This window comes from Notamacropus eugenii, chromosome X, assembly GCF_028372415.1.
Source record: "Notamacropus eugenii isolate mMacEug1 chromosome X, mMacEug1.pri_v2, whole genome shotgun sequence".
Lineage (NCBI taxonomy): Eukaryota > Metazoa > Chordata > Mammalia > Diprotodontia > Macropodidae > Notamacropus > Notamacropus eugenii.
The window spans coordinates 70,668,149-70,683,397 of record NC_092879.1 but is presented as its reverse complement, the minus strand read 5'-3'; positions in this window follow the sequence as shown (position 1 = coordinate 70,683,397).

Here is a 15,249-nt window from a genome sequence, read left to right as displayed (position 1 = left end):
GCAAGTCAAGCCACTCAGCCCTCTCAGACATTTTATCTCATTGAATGCAGATACTAGCTTGCTACCCAGTAAATAACCTGAAAGTTCAACTAATCCATTCCTCTGCCAAAAAAATCCAAAGATTTTTCATGACACAGGTCAGAAACGAATTGCTCATTTAGGTTTTTTTTCATTCTTTATGTATTTTTACAAGTACTTTTTCTCTAGTTCCCAATAAACACATTCTTTTCTATCCCATTCCCACCTCATATTTGAAGACAATAAAAAATGAGGAAAAAACGCCTTGTAATAAATAGTCAAATGAAGTAAATTCCCTCACTAGTCTTGTCTTTAAACATTTATCTCATTCTGAATTGTGAGTCCCCATCAAGTTCTTGGTCAGGAGGTCAATAGTGTACTTCATCTCTTTGATCTCTGGAATTTTGGTTCTCCCAAGTATTTGTGAGAGGTGAATTTAGGCTTAATGTGAGGAAGCCCCTCTTGACCTCCTGGGCTATGTGTGCACAAGTATAATAAGCTACATGAGGAGTGACTAGGGACCATGTACACACATTCATGAAAGTGTTCAAAGAAAAGCCCGGCCAATCATCAGGGGAAGGTTTCAGAGGCTAGCTAGATAACCTATCAAAAGTTGGAAAGGTTTTCTCCAATGGGCACTATTGTACAAGATAATGTTTCACATGATCAAAACATGTAGCATCTGGTACAACTGAATTGTAACCAATTGAATCTAATAATAAAGATATATGTTGAACGGCATTATCTGGTATAAAAAAACAAAAATCACAGAGCTGATATCTGTAACAGTTGACCATCTCCAACCTTAAACCCAGTATAGGAGATACCTTTTGTGGAGGAATCTTAGTAATTTCTGAGATCAACTCTTTCATTCCTGGACAGAGCAAGAAGTCGAGTCTAGAACAGCATAAAAATGAATGGTCATTCCACATAGACTGGGTAGAGGCCAATTTAAACTGGAATGTATGGAAAGATGTCCAAATAGAAATATATTAAAGCAGAATAGGTACCTTCCTCACTTCCTTGGTGGTCCTTCTAGCAGGGTCTGGATGACAATCTCCAGGAGGTTTTCTTTTGTAGCCATCCTTGTCCCAAAAGGGCCTTCATGCTTCTGATTGTTTGACTTGAAGTTCTTTCCCAACAGCCCCCGAGGATAAAAGGTGTTTATTTTGGCAATATTCACAAAACAAAATACCTTATCCAAGGGGGGCGGCTGGAATAGATTGTGGTAGGAAGTTAACTTTTGGTTGCCTTGTTCCAACAATCCCTCCAAACTGCTGGTGATTTGGCTGGAAAGTTCCTTCCCAACAGCTGCTATGGAGAATGTCCTTACTCAGAGAATCCACAAAATAGAGGGGCATGTCCTACAGGGCCTGCTAGAAGGGATGGTGGCAGGAGAGTTGACTTTGTTTTAGATTTGTTCACCCTTCTCTGCCAAGCAGTTGTATCCTAAATAACTGCTAAGTGTTGGGTAAAGTTGGCTGGAAGAGCAATAAGGGATGTGATGTCTGGCTTGTAAGATTCCTCAGGATTTTTACCTGATTCAATCCTTTATTCTGTACAGTGAATCTTTCTGTAATTTCCAATCTCAAATGTAAAAGTGACCTCACAAGTCAACCCATCTATCCCTGGTGTTTAGAAAGCTTGCGTACCAAAAAGATCTGAAATGAATAATGGTCAGTTGATTTCAATTAAATGCAATTCAGCAGATATTTTCTCTCTCTCTCTCTCTCTCTCTCTCTCACACACACACACACACACACACACACACACACACACACACACAAAATTTCCCATACCCCATTATACAAAAGTCAAAGAAAAAACAAAATGCTAATGCTAAATATTCATGGTCAGACCATGAAAATATCCTTATTTGGGCATGTGTAGAAATGCAAATCTCATTCTACATTTTAAGTCTATCACCTCTTTGTTCTAAGGTGACTCACATGAGAAGGGCACTAAACCATTGATCTTCTGGAATCATGGTCCTATTCCTGGATTTGGGGAGAGGCAATTTAAAGACAATATGGACCAACAATCATGAGGTTTATAGAGGAGAGATATATATCTAAACAGCCTCTATCCATAGTTGTTTGGCTGACAAGTTCTGTACCAAGAGCTCCCATTGCACAAGATGCTTCTTGGGACACGATCCACAAAATGGAGTCTATTTTCCTGAATGGGGCAGATGGAAGAGATGTAAAGATAAGGGCTTTTCTGTTTGTACCACTCAATACTTCTGAGCCACTCAGTTGTAGCCTGTAGTCCTGGAAAGACTAGGTCAAATTGGTACAAACAAAAGGATAATCAGGGAAAACTAAGTTCTATAAGATCTTCAAGAGTGTTTAATTTAACTCATCTGATTCACCAGACTGCATATCTAGTAAGTCTGTAATTTCCAGAATCAGGGATGAAAGTGCCCTCAGGAGTCATACAATCCATTCCCCTGCTCATCTACAACATATAGCAGAAATTGTCAATTGAATTCAGTTAAATTCAATTCATCAGGTATTTTTAAAAGCATTAACTTGCTTCCTCTGTTTCTTACACACACATCCACGGAGAGAGAAAGAGAGTACAGCACTTTAAAAAAAAGAATATGAAATTTACCCTATTAAATGTGCCTAGGTAATTGAAGTAAATCTCATTGGCCACATCCAAAAATGGCCACGTCATGCCAGGAGATGAGTAATATGCTTCTTTGGTGCTCTGGTATCCTCTTTCTCCATCAGTATTGCTAGCAGCAACTTTAGCTTTGATGCCTGGAAAAGTGCTACCAGTCCAAAACTGTTAGCAGGGTTTTCTCGGTTAGCAGTCCTTGTCCCTGAAGTCCTTCCATACTCCAAGGTGTTTCCCTGCAAAGTTTGCTAACAGCCTCTATGGACAAGATGCTCTTTTGGAGAAAATCCACAAAATGGAGCACTTTGACCAAAAGGGGTGGCTAGAAGGGATGGAGGGCAGTATAGAATACATTTTTGTGTGTGATGTTATCTTACTCCTCCAGGATCAATGGGAATCTGTAGTACTGGAGAAAGTTAGTTGAAAGCAAAAGTGCAAACAATGAAAGTCAGGCCTGTTAGACCTCTCAAAGTTCTTACCTCATCTATTGCACCAATCAGTACAGCAAATATTTCTTTTATTATCATTCAGAGTGACCTCCCAGGGTTCAATTAATCCATCCTCTTGCTGAAAAAATAAAGGTCTTTTACAACATTGGTCAGAAACGAGAGGTTAATTTTTTCAGTGCACTTATATATACATTTAACAAGGCCTCATTTTCTCCAGTTCCTGCTTCATTGGATAACTGAATATCAAAAATGGGGGGAATCCCTCATAACAAATACACAGTCAACTGAAGTAAATTCCCTCATTGTTACTCTCCAAAACATGGATGTCATTCGGAATTGTCAGCTCTTTATCAGTAGGTGAATAATGTACATCAGCTCTGGGCCTCTGGAATTTTGGTTCATTCTCCCTCTAGCATTTATGAGAGGCAGTTTGAAGATTCATGTGAGAAAAACCTTCTGGGCCTCCAGAGCTAAGCACTAAGTATAAGAAGCTACATGAGGATGAAGTAGGGACCCCCAAAACACAGAAAAAGAGAAACACCTTTGTGGAAATGTTTAAGGAAAGCGTGGACAATCATTACAAGATACAGAGGATAGATCGTGTTCTTTGACCCTACCATCTCTGGACTCGTTGGCTCTCAGCCTAGAAGGGTTTTCTCCAACAGCCACTAGTGCACAAGATGCAACATTTCACACAATCTCTAAAATGTAGCATCCGGTACAGCTGGGGCACATGGAGAGCATGGTGTCAGGATAGATTACAGTTCTTATCTAAAGTCAACCAGTTGAAACCAGTCGGAAAAAACCCCAACAATAGCTACAGATCACAGAGCTGAAAGACCTGACATTTGACCATATCTAACCACTAACCCAATATGGAAGATAGCTTTTCTTTATATGATCACAGAAAGTTAAGGGAACAAGCAGGCAAGTCTAGAACATAGTATAGATATGGATGGTACATTTAATTGCACATAGATGGACTAGATATGATATGACAGAAATAGATAGAAAGTTGTCCAAATAATAAGAGCTATTCTGAAGCAGAATAGGTTTGTTAAAATGGCAGCTATGCCTTCCTCACCTCCTTTGAAGGTGTTCCAACAGGGTCGGGGGTCCAGATACACAATCACCAGGGTGGTTTTCTTCCTCCATGCTTCCAGTGGTTTGGCTGAATGGTCCTTGCCAACAGCTTCCATGGATAAAGTCCTTATTTCAGCACTATTCACAAAATAAAGCACTTTATCCAAGTGAGGCTGCTGGAGGTGGTAATGGTAGGACAAATTATCTTTCTGCTGCCTTGTCCCAACAGCCCCCCAGTATGGCTGATGATTGGGTGGAAAGTTCTTTCCCAACAGCCTCTATGGATGAGGTTCTTATTTTGACTGAGCCTGCAAAATAGAGTGCCTTATCCAAGTCAGGCTGCAGGAAGGAATAGTGGCAGGGGAACTGACTTTCTTTTAGATTTGCTCATACTTCTCTGCCAAGTAATTGTACCCCAAAACACTGGTGAGTGCTGGATGAAGTTAGCTAAAAGAGAGAAGCAAAATTATGCCATCTCTGGCTTGTAAAATTCTTCAGAATTTTGACATGATACAATCGTCCATTCTAGAAGTACATCATTCTCTGCTTTCCAATCTTAAGTATGAAAGTGACTTCAGGTCATCAACTCATCCATCTCTGAGGTGAAGGAGGAATGTCATCTGCAAACAAGATTAGATACCACCTGTCAGTTGAACTCCAATTAAATGCAATTCAACAAATATTTTAATGTATTTATTTTCTCTCTCTCATTTTCCACACCCCGCTATACAAAACTTAACTTAAACAAAGACAAATAATATCCTAATGCCAACTATACATGGGAAAATGAGTAAGTGCTGTCATTTGGTGATGTGTACAAATGTAAATCTCATTCTGCATTTTAAGCCTATCACTTCTCTGTCCTGAGTTGAGTCACGCAGTATCTTTTATGCTGTGGAATCATGGTCTTCTCCATATATTTGTTGAGAAGTAAATTTCATGTGGTCTGGACCAACAATCATCAAGAGGGTAAATAGGGTAGTGACTCTTTCAAAAACACTTTTTCCCTCCATATTCTTGGTTGTTTGGCTACAAAGTTCTATGACAAATGTCTCCATTGAACAAGACATCCATTGGACAGAATCCATGAAATTGAGCATCTTTTTCAAATGGGATGGGGCTAGAAAGGATAGAGAAAAAGATAGGTACTTAATCTGCTTGTGATGACTTCTGGATGGACCAGTTGTAGCCTGTAGTACTGGTGAGTGCTAGAAGGAGAAACTTTATCAGTGGATCATTGGGCTAGCAAATCTTGTCTCAACAGTCTTCCATACTTTTGATAAGCTACAAAGCACTTTACTAATAACCCCAATGGACCCAATTCTTTACTAAAAATCTTTAAGTTGAAGAACATTGTCCACAAGAGGTAATTGAAGGGTCAAAGGATCCTTCCTTTTCTGTTCAATATGTTCATCCTACTGAGCCATTCAGCTGTAGCTTGTCATACCATAGAGAGCTGGATGAAGTTGGTATAAAGAAAAAAATAATAAGCAGAACTCAGGTCTACAAGAATCTCTACGAGTTTTTGCTTCATCTGATTCACCAGACAGCAGACCTGGGGGGTCTGTACTTTCCAGAAAACAGAGATAAAAGTAACCTTAGAAGTCAATTCAATCCATCCCCCAGCTTGAAGAGTTCAACTCATCAACAACATGGTGCCAAAATTATCAACTAAATTCAATTCAACAAGTATGTATAAAAGCATCAGCTTATTCTCTCCAACACACGCACACGCACGCACACGCACACACACGCACGCACACGCACGCACACGCACACACCAGCACACACCAACAGCCAAAAAAGAAAATTACAACCATTTTATCAAATCATAGTAAAGTGAAACAAAATCCTCAGTAGACATGTCCCAAAATGCCCATCTCCAACAGGTGAGTGGGGGAAGAATCCTGGTGTCCCACTGGTACTTCTTAGCAGCAAATTTACCCTTAATGACAGGAAACCTGTGCTGTTAATCCAAGATATCCATAAATGTAATGAGGTGTAATTAGGAAGAAGTAGCATTCCTCTATCCTGAAAACACTGGATTTCTTCAAAGAAAATCTAGAGGATCTATTATTATCCAAGGTTTTCTAGGGTAGGAAGCCTTCTCCAAGAGGTCCCTCGAAACTCTTGGGTGTTTCCCTGCAAAGATCTTTGCCAACAGCCTCTATGGACAAGATGCTCTTTTTGGGAGAATCCACAAAATAGAGCACCTTGTCCAAATGAGGCGGCTGGAAGGGATGAAGGCAGTATAGGGGATTTTCTCTTCTATGCTCTCATATTCCTGAACGATCTGTTTTAACCTGCGATACTAGATGAAGTTGGTTGCAAGAACAAAAGTATAATTATGGGAAATAAAGCCTTATAAACTTCTCAGAGCATTTACATCATCTAATACATCAATCAAGGGGGCAAATGTTTCTACGATTTCCACTCAGAGTTGACAGTGACCTAAGAGTTCAATTAATTCACCCCCTTGCCTAAAAAAAGGAAAGTTTTATACCATAGGTTAGAAATTAATGGCAAATTCAATTCTACATATATTTCATAAGCATTTACTTTCTCTACTTCCCACTTCATTCTCCCTATCCATTCATTTGAAAACCACAACAAAAATTCCTTATAATAATCAATTGAAGTAAGCTTCTTTATTAGTCCTGCCCCAAAGCATATCTCATTATATGAAGAGTGTATTTCATATATTTGATCTTCTGGAATATTTATTCTCCAAGTATTTGTGAGGGACAGATTTAGGCTTGACATGAGAAATATCCCGCCAACATTCAGAGCCATGCACAAGTATGCTAATCTGCATGAGAAGGTAGTACAGACACCTACACACACGTATGTGTACATACACACACACACACATATGCACATCTCTGTGGACATATTCAAGGAAAGTCTAAACAATTCTGGAAGGGTGAGGGGGGTTCAGAGGATAATCAATGTCCCTTGTCCCCACCATCTCTTAACTATTGGGCTGGAAGGCTCATCTCCAACAGCCACCGTTGTACAAGATGCAACGTTTCAGACAGTCTAGAAAATGGAGCATCTGGTACAACTGAGGCACATGGAGAGCATGGTGTATGATTTGTGTTTCTTATACCCTTACTTCAGAGCCAACTAACAGAAATTGGTATCAATGGTGTATATAGGATAGCACTGGTTGAAAAAAAAAATGACAATATCCAGGGATTATAAAACTGAAAGATATCTGTGACAGTTACCCATATTCAACTACCTTTACTTGTATAATCTCAGAAAAGTAAGTAACTTCAGAGGTCAACTCTCCTCCATTCCCAGGAGAACAAAGAGTTAAGTCTAGAATATAGTACAGAAATGGAAGGTGAATATTATGCATACTTCCCCATGGTTTATTTAGAGGCAAATCTAAGTCGGAAGGGTGTTCAAATAATAAGAGCTATCCGAGGCAGACTGGGTTTCCTAAAATGGCCACAGTGCCTTCCTTACCTCCTTGAAGGTTTTCCAACGGGGTCTTATTATACAATCATCAAGGAGTTTTCTTGGGCAACTGTCTTTGTTTTAATACTTCTGGTTGTTTGGTTTTTCTGCCAACAGCCTCCTTGAATAAGGTCATTATTTTAGTAGGATTCACAAAATAGTGCGCCTCATCCAAGTGGGGCTGCAGGTAGTAATTGGGGTAGAATAGTTAGTTGACTTTCTGTTGCCCTGTCTCAACTGTTTCTCTGTCGTTGTTTGGTTAGAAAGTTCCTTGCCAACCGTCTCTATGGATAAGGTCCTTACTATGATAGAAACCACCAAATAGAGTTCCTTATCCAAGTGGGGCTGTTGGAAGGTATGGTAGCAACATAGCTGACTTTCTTTTAGATAAGCTTATGCTTCTCTGTCAATCAATTGTCCCCTGAAGTATCGGTCAGTCCTGAATGAAGTTGGCTAACAAATAAAAAGTTCAACCATAGAAATCTCAGGCTTATAAGATAGCTCAGAATTTTCATCTGATCTAACCTTCTACTCCATCATTCTTTGATTCCTAATCTCAGATGCAAAAATGGTATCACAAGTCAACTCATTCATCCCCAGTGAGAAAAAGGAAGCTCATCTAGAAAAAAAAGATGAGAGAACAGTCAATTGAAGTCAATGCAGTTCAATAGTCAGTATTTTTTTTTTCTCGTATTCATTTCCCATACTCCAATGTACAAAAGTGCCAAAAGAAGGAAAAAATATAATCTGAATGCTAAATATACATAGTCAAAGGGAGGAAATATCTTCGTTTGGCCATGTTCAGAAAGGTAAATTTCATTTGACACATTTGAAATGTATCATCTCCATCCTGATGGGAGTATCGGAGAGAAAAACCTGTAGTAACAAATACACATTGCCAAGCAAAGCAAATTACCTCTTTGGCAATGTCTACAAATAAATATCCCCTGCATCTTAAGCCCTTAACATCTCAATTATCAAAAGAGTGATATGCTTCATTTTCATTTCTCTGGAATTGGGCTTCTCTCTGTACTCGAAAGAGGAAAATTTAGATATGATGTTAGGAAAAGCATGCCACCGTATGGGCAAGTGGAATAAGCTACATTAATATAAAGTAAGGAACCTCCACTTACCTGAAAGTCTTCAAGGGAGTATGGAGGAAGCAATCATCAAGGAGTTTTGCAGAGGAGAGCTCCTTGTTCAACTGTCTCAGAATCCTGGGTTATCTGACTCAAACGTTCTTCACCAGCAACCATTATTACACAAGATGTACTATTTAGTACAACCAATAGAGTACAATAGCTGGTACAAATGGGGCAGACAGACATGTCAAAATAGATGTGTATCACTAAGGCTCCTATTACAGAGACAGTGAATTGTAATCAGCACTGGTTGATATGTTCATAAACAAATCTAATGTCCTGGTATTACCTAGTTGAAAGATCTCAGAGTTGAGCCTTATCCATCTTCACACCCAATATGGGAGTTCACTTCATGTCAAATTTCAGAGCAGAAAGTGACCTCAGACATCAACATTCCCAATCCATTTAACAAAGAAAGAATGCAGCTCAGAAATGTACGATCAAGACAGTTGCATTCAATTGAACATGTATAGGTTAGAGGCAAATTTCAGTTTGATATAAGGGAGATGTCCAGACAAAGAGAACTATCCCAAAGCAGAATGTGTTTCCTGAGATAGCCACAGTGTCCTGTCCCACCCCTTCCCTGTCAGTCTTCAAGTACGGAATGGAAGCACAATCATCTGTAGGCTTTAGAAACATAATCCTTGTCTCTGAAGAAGCTAGTCGTAATTTTCTTCATTTCCTGCAAAGTTCTTGGTCATCAGGCACTATGGATAAAGGACCTGCTTTTCAGAAGAATCTATAAAATAAGAGGATCTTATCCACCTAGGCCAGCTGCAAATGGAGGCAGCTGAGTCGCTTTTCAGTTCAAATTGCTCCTAGTTATAAATGAATAAATTGCAATTTATTATTTTTGTGAATGCTGGATGAAGTTGGTTGAAAGAGCAAAAGCACAGTCATGGGAACTTAAGCTTGTAAGATCCCTCCGAGTTTTACCTCGTCCAACCTGCTATAACAGGAGCATCTATGATTGCCAATCTCAGACATGACTTCGGAGGTCAATCAGTCAGTCTAACCCCCATTCTGAAAACTGAAGTTCATCTACAACAAGGATCAGAAAGTAAATGGGATTAAATTAAAATCAATTCTGTATGTATTTTTGTGGGGAGGAAGGCAAGGAAATTGAGGTTAAGTGACTTGCCCAGGGTCACACAGCTAGTAAGTGTCAAGTGTCTGAGGCTGGATTTGAACTCAGGCCTTCCTGACTCCAGGGCCAGTGCTCTAGTCACTTTGCCACCTAGCTGCCCCCTGTATGTATTTTTAAAATCATTTCTTTCCTCTCTCCACTTTCCTGCCTTTCAGTTGAACCACAAAAAGCAAAAGAAAACCATGGCAAGTAATAGACAATGCATTTTATTCTACATTTTCAGATGGTATTACCAGCACGACCAGCAGGTGGTACTTACTGTGCCTCAGCTTTTGTCCTCTGGGAAAGGTTCTCCACATTTCTCTTTGACTTCAGGAAAACTATGTTTTCGATGAGAGCTGTCCACATATCTAATTATCTGAATTAGGATGAAGAAGAGGGTCACCATCTTCCAGGAAGTATTCCAACAAAGGTAGGATGAAAAATCAGTGGGTTTTGTATGGAGAGAGCTCTTTGTTCAATCATCTCTGAAATCTGGCTTCTCTGTCTCTGAAGTTCTTCTCCACCGGCCACTGTTGCACTAGATGTATCATTTATTATATAGAAAATGGAACATCTGGTACAACTGAGGCAGAAGGAGGGCGCAGTGCAGGAGAAGTGACCATCTCTTAGCTGTGCTTCTGTTGTGGGGTCCAGCTGATGAGCTTAGTTAAAAAAAGAAAAAAGACAGAGTTATATTCTGGGATGACCAAGCTGAAAGATCTCTTGAGAGTTGACCTTATCTACCCACATACTCAAAATGGAACTTACCTTTATGTTGTAGAATCTCAAAATGGAAGGTAACATTAGAAGGATGTCTCATTCCTCTAAATGGAGGAAGGAGAAAAATCTAGAAAGCAGCTTAGAAGTAAATGGTCAAAGCAGTTGCATTAAATTCAATATATATTGATTAAAAGCACATTTCAGATGGATGGATATTTCAGAAAAATATCTAAATAATGAGAGCTGGCCTAAAGCTGAATAGGTTTCCTAAGATGACAGTGATGCCTACCTCTCCCCACTTGAAAGTCTTTAGACAAGAATCTAGCTCCACAATCATCAGGAATTCTGTAGGGGAGTGATCCTTCTCCAAACAATCCTCAGTCATTTGGCTGCAAAATTCTTTGCCAACAACCTTCTGTGGACCCTATTCTTCGTTGTGCAAAATCTACAAGTTGAAGAATATTGTCCACAGAAAACGATTGGAGAAATGGAGGCAGGGTCACTGCTTTTCTGTTGGATATGTTTATTCTTCTTAGGCAACCAGTTGTACCTGATAGGACCAATAAGTGCTGGATGAAACTGGAAATAACACAAGTAAAACTCAGGGAACTCAGGCCTAAAAGATCTTCAAGAGTTTTTATTCATCTAACCTATGCACACAGTACACTTGGATTTCTGTCATTTACTGTTTCAGAAATGAAAGTGACGTCAGAGGTCAACCAGTCCACCCTTGCTGGAAGAATGGAGCTTCTCTACAACATAGCTCTAAAATGGTCAACTGAATCCAATTCAAATCAATTTGACATATATTTTTTAATTAATTGTTTTTCTCTAGAACTGCCCTGGTCAGACACTGTACAACAACAACGGAAGAAAGAAAAACTAAACCATTGTGACAAGTGTATACATCTCACTTTAACCCCATCATGTCTGTGCCAGAAGGTAGACAGAATGCTTCCTCTTTGGGCCTCTTAAATTATGGTCCTTTCCATGTATCTATGAGATATCAAGTTTGAGAGGCTTGGTGGCAGAAAAAACAAAAAACAAAAAACTCATGATGTCACTCAGTTCAAATGAAGGTTACACATGAGCTTAATTGGAGGCAGAATGTGCTCTTCCAACTTCCTGCAAAATCTTCACAGGGAAAGTCTACAGGAACAATCATCAAGGGTTTTTGTAGGAGAATAAACCAGGCCTTCTTATTTGCTTGACTCCAAAGTTCTTTCCCAACAGCCTCTATGGCTAGGATCCTCATTTTGGCAGAATCTACAAAAAGAGAATCTTAACCAACTGAGGCGGCTGTAAAGATAGTTGCTTTTCTGTTTGATATGCCCATTCTTCTGTAGTTTGTGGGCCTGGTAAGTGCTGGATGCAGTTCACTGAAAGAGCAAAAGGACAGTAAAGGAACTGAGCTGTAAGATCTCAGCTTTACCTCATCCAATCCACCACTGCGGACATTAGGTGATTTTTATTTCTAATCTCAGCCATGAGCATGACCTCAGAGATCAATCTATGCCCCTGCCTAAAGAGTGAAGACCATCTAAAAAAGTCAGAAATAATTCCATCCTACATTTATTTTTAAAGTACTTTTTCTCTCCCCACCACCACCACTTCCACAACCCCAAATGAACAGTACCAAAGTGGGGGGATGTCCACCTACCTTGGAGTCTTTAAGCAAAGTCTGAATGAGGCAATCGTGGATTTTACAATTGTTCCAATTGTCTCTGAACTCTTGGTTTTCTGGCATGAATGCGCTTCTCCAAATGCTGCTATTGCACAGGAAGTACCTTTTTTGACAGTCTATAAAAGGTAACATCTGGTACAACTGGGGCAGATGGAGAGTATGGTGCCAGGATATAGGCATCTATCTGTTATACTCCTACTGTAGAGCCAGCCAATGGCCATTGGTGGTAGATGGTAGCAATGCCGTGTAGCATCCTGGGATCACCAAGTTGAAAGATGAACAAGAGTTGACTTTATTGAACCTCACACCTGGTATATCAACTTTGCTTTTATCTTACAGAATCTGAGCTAAAAGTAACAGGTTAGTTCTTTTCATTCCCCTAACAAGAGAATACATCTAGAACATAGCTCAGAAAGTTACACTCAAGACATAACATATTCAATTTAATACATATTGATTAGAGGCAAATATAAGACCTAATGGATAAGAAACTAGCCAAGTACCAAGAGCAGATTGGATTTCCTAAGATGGCAGTAGTATTCTGTTACCACTGAGGGTCTTCAGAGAGAGTAAAGATGACCAATCCTAAGAGGTTTTGTAGCGTAGTGATCCTGGTCCGAACAGTCCCTCTGGGTCCTCGGTTGTTTGGCTGCAGAGATCTTTACCAACAGCCTCCATTATACAAGATATTCCTTTGAATGAAAACCACAAAATGGAACACCTTGTACAATGGGGGCGGCTGGAAAGGATGGTGCCAAGTATAGTTGCTTCTCTGTTATATGTGTTCATACTTCTGAACCAAGCAATTGTTGCCTGTAGATGATGGTTCTGGAAAGAGTAAAAGTACAGTCACGTTCATCTCCAGAGAAAGAACCGATGGAATCTGAATGAAGATTGAAGCATACTGTTTTTCAATTTCTTTTTAATTTTTTTTGTCTGTTTTTCACAGTATGACTAATATGGAAATGTTTTGCATGATTACACATGTATAACCTATATAAAATTGCTTGCTGTCTCAGGGAAGGGGAAGAGAAAGGGGAATGGAAGGGAAGGAAATGGAACACAGAACTTTTAAAATGAATGTTAAAATTGTTTTTGTATGTAATTGGAAAAAATAAAATACTATTTTTTAAATACAATTAATTATGGGATCTCAGGCCTAAAATTTCTGAGATTTTTTTAACACATCCAGTCTACCATGCTATGCTGTACAGAAGGTGATTCTACGATTTCCAGTCTCGGAGATGGAAAGGACCTAAGAGGTCAACTAATCCATATTCCTGCCTAAAGTCAGAAGCTTACCTACATAAACATTTATTTTTTTTTCCTTCCTACTACTTTCCCATTCCCACTTAGCAAAAACAACCATTAGGAAAGATGTTTTTAAAACTGTCACAATAGACTTACTTAAAGCAAATTCCCTCCCTGGTCCTGTTCAGCAATGCCCATCTTGGTCTGCATTTTCAGTCTATCAGTTGTCAGTCAGAAGGTGGAATGGTGCCCCCTTCATCATTAGCTCTCTGGAACTACGGTGTTCTTCAAGTATTTCTGAGTGTCAAACTTAGGCTTCCTGTCAGGAAAATTGTGCCACCCATCAGAGATATCCACAAGAAAAATGAATGAGTTCTTCATGAGAATGAAGGAAGGGACCTTCCATTTCCCTGGAAGTCATCAAGAGAAGTCTGGACAAACAACCATCAGGATTTTTAGAGGAAAGTATTTCTTATCCTAATCACTTGTATACATGCATAGTCGTCTACTGAGGAGAACCCCCACTTTAATTTAATATGTAATATTTAATGTAATATGTAAAATGAGGTAGCTGAAGGGTATGGATGGCGGTGGGGATAGAAAGCCTTCTCTTCATTTTTCTCCTATAGTAAAGGCAGCTAAGTGTGAAATCTGTCACCTAGTTATGTATTTGATGTGTCTCATTGAAAAAGTAAACATAATACCTTGGAATCATGGAGCTAAAAGACCGCAGAGAATTAACCTTGTCTAACCCCACACCAGGTATGGAAGTTGGCTTCCATAGACTCTCAGAACAAAAAGTGACACCAGGTCATTTATTCCATTCCCCTCACAAAAGGGAAGAAAATTGAGAAAACTCAGAAATGAATGATCAGTGCACTATGTTCAATGTTAGAAGCAAATTAAATTGCAATGTATGGAAAAATAGCCAAATAGTAACAATTATTCTACAGCAGAATGACTGAGAGAAGATTAGTTTACTGTCCTTACCTCCCTGGAGTCTCTGAGCCGAGCCTGAATGTGCAGTCAATCAGGGCTTTTTGCTAGGTAGCAATCTTTGTTCATTCTTCTGGTTGTTTGGCTTAGAAGTTCGTTGCCAACAGCCTCTATGGATAAGGTGCTCATTTTGACAGCATGTACAATAGAGTACCTTATCCAGCTGAGGCAGTGGGAAGGGATGGTAGTATGAGAGTTGCCCTTGTGTTGCTTTATCCCAACAGTCACCCCATATTTCCAGCTGTTAGGCTGGAAAATTCTTTGCCAACAGCCTCCATGGATAAGGTTCTTATTTTGGCAGAATCCACAAATAGAGTGCCTTATCCAAGTAGGGCTGCAAAAAGATGGTGATGAGAGAGTGGACTTTCTGTTGCATTGTCCCAACAGTCCCCCTGTACTTCTGCTCGTTTTGCTAGAAAATTCTTTGCCAACAGCCTCCGTGGATAAAGTGATTATTTTGGCAAAATCCACAAAATAGAATGCCTTATCCACGTAGGGCTGCAGGAAGAGGTAGTGGCAGTCTTCTGTTGCTTTGTCCCAACAGTCTCTCCATACTTCTGCTCGTTTAGCTAGAAGACTCCTTACCAACAGCCTCCAGATAGAAGATCCTTACTTTGGCAGAATCCACAAAAACTGAGTGCCTTACCCAAGTAGGGCTGCAGAAACAGATGTCAGCAGGAGAATTGACTT